This window comes from Theropithecus gelada, chromosome 19 (genome assembly GCF_003255815.1).
Source record: "Theropithecus gelada isolate Dixy chromosome 19, Tgel_1.0, whole genome shotgun sequence".
Taxonomy (NCBI): Eukaryota; Metazoa; Chordata; class Mammalia; order Primates; family Cercopithecidae; genus Theropithecus; species Theropithecus gelada.
This window is the reverse complement of record NC_037687.1, coordinates 55,436,286-55,441,253: the sequence shown is the minus strand read 5'-3', so window position 1 is coordinate 55,441,253 and position 4,968 is coordinate 55,436,286.

Here is a 4,968-nt window from a genome sequence, read left to right as displayed (position 1 = left end):
TTTTTTTTTTTTTATTATACTTTAAGTTCTAGAGTACATGCGCACAACATGCAGGTTTGTTACATTTGTATACATGGGCCTTGTTAGTGTGCTGCACCCATTAACTCGTCATTTACATTAGGTATATCTCCTAAAGTGCCTCTCCCACTTTTATCTTCCCAAGGCACACACACCGTATTAGTACGTCTTTGGGTTGAAGTTTTGCTTTGGAGAAATTACAGGGCCCTTTAGAGCAGCCCTCCGGTCTTTTCTTGGTCATGAGTTTCAGAACTGTCTGGGATAACCCAACGTGCCTGTAGTGACCATATCTCTTGGAGTGTCTAATGAATGTCATCCCCTGGGTCATTTCTTAGAGGACAGCCTGAGGAAAGCGAGTGTACCCTCTCAGAGGAGCAACTAGGTGACCTGGGCCTGAGGACAGTCTCCTGGAATACCATTGTCTAAAAAGCTAACCACTTAGAACATTAATGTTGTTTTTTGGTTTTGTTTGTTTGTTTGTTTGTTTTGTCAAAGGAATGCTTATGCACCATTGGTGGGAGTTTAAATTAGTTCACCTATCCTCGACAGTGTGGCCATTCCTCAGAGACCTAGATAAAGCAATACCATTCAACCTAGCAATCCAATTATTGGATATATACCTAAAATAATATAAATCATTCTATTATAAAGACACATGCATGTGTATGTTCATTGAAGCACAATTCACAATAGCAAAGACATGGAGTCAACCTAAATGCCTGTCAATGATAGACTGAATAAAGAAAATGTAGTACATATACACCATGGGATATTGTGCAGCCATAAAAAAAAATGAGATCATGTCTTTCGCAGGAATGTGGATGGAACTGTAGGCTGTTAGCAAAGTAACACAGGAACAGAAAACTAAATACCACATATTTTCACTTAAAAGTGAAAGTTGAATGATGGGAACACACGGACACAGAGGGGAATAATCCATACTGGGGTCTATTAGAAGGAGGAGGGAGAGGATCAGAAAAAGTAACTAATGGGTACTAGGTTTCATACCTGGGTGATGAAATAATCTTCACAACAAACCCCCGTAACACACATATGTAAAAAATATCCATAGGTAAAAATGTGTCTGGAACTCCTGACCTCAGGTGATCCGCCCGCCTTGGCCTCCCAAAGTGCTGGGATTACAGGCAGAGGTTTTTTTAAACTTTTGGTAGCTTTTCCCATAATTCCCTAAGGGTTTGTTTTTTTTTTTTTTTTTTGAGATGGAGTCTCACTCTGTCACCCAGGCTGGAGTGCAGTAGCAGTGTCTTGACTCACTGCAATCTACAACTCCTGGGTTAAAGCAATCCTCCTGCCTTAGCCTCCCAAGTAGTTGGGATTACAGGTATGTAACAGCCAACACACCTGGCTAATTTTTGTATTTTTAGTAGAGATAGGGCTTCACCATGTTGGCCAGGCTGGTCTTGAACTCCTGATGTCAAGTGATCTGACTGCCTCAGCCTCCCAAAGTGCTAGGATTACAGGCATGAGCCACCACGCCGGATGCAAAGAATAAGTTTCAACTCTGTGCAATTTAAGACAATTAATTTTTTTTTTTTTTTTTTTTTGAGACGGAGTTTTGCTCTTGTGCCCAGGCTGGAGTGCAATGACACAATCTCGGCTCACTGCAATCTCCACCTGCCGGGTTCAAGCGATTCTCCTGCCTCAGCCTCCTGAGTAGCTGGGATTATAGGCATGTGCCATCATGCCTGGCTAATTTTTGTATTTTTAGTAGAGATGGGGATTTCACCACGTTGGCCGGGCTAATCTCGAACTCCTGACCCTCAGGTGATCCACCCTCCTCGGCCTCCCAAAGTGCTGGGATTACAGGTGTGATCCACTGCTCCTGGCCCTATCTATGTATTTTTAATCAATGTTGTCCCTGCTTCGTTTATGACACAATTTTTTCTGGGTTTTCAATTATTTTTCATACTTTTTTAAGGCAGAGTTTCGCTCTTGTTGCCCAGGGCAGTGCTCAGCGGTGCGACCTCGGCTCACCACAACCTCCCACTCCCAGGTTTAAGTGATTCTCCTGCCTCAGCCCCTTCAGTAGCTGGGATTACAGGCATGCGCCACACCCAGCTAATTTTGTATTTTTAGGGAGATGGGGGTTTCTCCACGTTGGTCAGGCTGGTCTCCAACTCCCGACCTTAGGTGATCCACCTGCCTTGGCCTCCCAGAGTGCTGGGATTACAGGCATAGCCACTGCACCAGGCCTATTACTTTATTTCATCTAGGTGAGTAGTCAGGAAAATAATCTTAAATTCACAATCTACTTATAGATTGAATATATATAATTTTGTGAGAAGAACACTTGTTATTGGAAGTTAATTTTTTAAAAATTTTGTAACTTTTTTTAAGTAGTCTTAAATTTTAAATTGTGGTTAAAAACATAACAATAGTCATTTCAAACATTATTAGATGTATAGTTTAGAAGTATTAAGTACAGTCCTGTTGTTTTGCAAGAGGCAGTCTATCTTCCCACCTCAGCTTCCCTAGTAGCTGGGGCTACAAAAACATGCCACCATGCCATGTCTATTTATTTTTTTGTAGAGACAAGGTCTCATGTTGTTCAGGCTGGTCTTGAACTTCTGACTTCAAGTAATTCTCTTGTCTCAGTCTTTCACACTGTAGGAATTACAGTCATGCATCACCACACCTGGCCTTTGCTAACTATTTTGTAATATGCCACACTTTTTTATTCATCATTGTCATCCTACTGTGTAATAGAAAACCAGAACTTACTCTTCTTATCTAATTGTAACTTAATATTTGTTAAGTAACCTCTTCCCATCCTCCCACTTTAGTCTCTGGTGACACCTGTTGTATTCTTTGCTTCTACAAACCCTTTTTTTCAGAGTCCTTGTATGAATAAAATTATGAGATCATGAAGTATTTGTCTTTCTGTATATGACATTTCACCTAACATGATATCCTCAAGGTCCACCCATGTTGTTGCAAATAGCAGATTTTTTTTTTTTTTGAGATGGAGTCTTACTCTGTCACCCAGGCCAGAGTGCAGTGGTACAGTCTTGGCTCACTACAACCTCTGCCTCCCAGGTTCAAGCAATTCTCCTGCCTCAGCCTCCCGAGTAGCTGGGATTATAGGCACCCACCTCCATGCCCGGATAATTTTTTGTATTTTAGTAGAGACTGGGTTTCACTGTGTTGCCCAGGCTGTTTGCAAACTCCTGAGCTCAGGCAGTCCACCCGCCTCAGCCTCCCAAAGTGTTGGGTTTACAGATGTGAGCCACAGTGCCTGGCATAATTTTTTTTTTTTAATAGCTAAGTAGTACTGTGTATGTATACCACATTTTCTTTTTTCCTTTTTTTTTTTTTTTTTGTTACCCAGGCTGGAGTGCAACGGCGTGATCTCGGCTCACTGCAACCTCCGCCTCCCGGGTTTAGGCGATTCTCCTGCATTAGCCTCCCAAGTAGCTGGGATTACAGGCATGTGCCACCACGCCTGACTAATATTGTATTTTTAGTGGAGACGGGGTTTCTGCATGTTGGTCAGGCTGGTCTCGAACTCCTGACCTCAGGTCATCTGCCCACCTCGGCCTTCGAAAGTGCTGGGATTACAGGTGTGAGCCACCAGACCCGGCCTGTTTTCTTCATTCATTTATCTGTCGCTATACATTTGAATTGATTCTATATCTTAGCTTTTATAGATAGTGCTGCAATAAACGTGGGAATGCAGATATCTTTTTGAAACATGGATTTTCTTTTTTTTAGATATACACGCAGTAGTGGCCGAGCACAGTGGCTCACACCTGTAATTCCAGCACTTTGGGAGGCTGAGGCCGGCTGATCGCGAGGTCAGGAGTTCGAGACCAGCCCAGCCAATACGGTGACAACCTGCCTCTACTGAAAATACAAAAATTAGCCAGGCATGGTGACACATGCCTGTAGTCCCAGCTACTTGGGAGGCTGAGGCAGGAGAACCTCTTGAACCCGGGAAGTGGAGGTTGCAGTGAGCTGAGATGGTGCCACTTCACTCCAGCCTGAGGGACACAATGAGACTCCGTCTCAAAGAAAGAAAGATATATACCCAGTAGTAATGTTAGTGGGTCATATAGTAACTCTATTTTTAATTATTTGAGGAACCTCCATATTATTTTCTACAATGGTCATAAATATTTACACTCCCGCCAACAGTGTATATGTGTTTCCTCTTTATTACATCCTCATTAGTACTTGTTTTATTTTTTTAAATTATAGCCATTCTAATAGGATTTAGGTTGTATCTTGTAGTTTGGGTTTGCATTTACCTGGTGATTAGTTTATGTTGAGCATCTTTTTATGTACCTGTTAGCCATTCATATGTCTTTTTTTGATAAATGCCTGTTAAGATCTACATATTTTTAATAGATTATGTTTTATTTTAGAATTTCAAAGTTTCTAAGATAATTTTGAATATTAACTCCTTGTCATATGTATAGTTTGTACATATTTTCCTTCATTTTTTAGATTGTCTCTTCACCCTCATAGTTGTTTCCTTTTATATACAAAAGCATTTTAGCTTGATGTAATCTCATTCACTTATTTTTGCTTTTGTTTCCTATGCTTTTGAAGTCTTATTTTAAAAATTATTTCCCAGTCTAATGTTTTAAAACATTTTTTCTATGTTTCTGTTTAATAGTTTCACATTTTGTGGTATTACATTTGAGTCTTTAATTCATGTTGAGTTGATTTCTGTATATAATGAGGGGTAGGGATTTAGTTATATTCTTCTGTGTATATGGATATTTGATTTTCCCTGCCATTTGTTGAAGAGACTGTCTTTTCCCCAAAGTGTGTTCTCACTACCATTGTTAAAAACTGGTTGGCTTTAGGTGCATAAATTTGTTTCTGAGCTTATTGGGCACATTGACCTATGTGTGTGTTTTTATGTGAATACAATGCTGTTTTGGTTACGATAGCCGTGTAGCAAATTTTGAAGTCAGATATTGT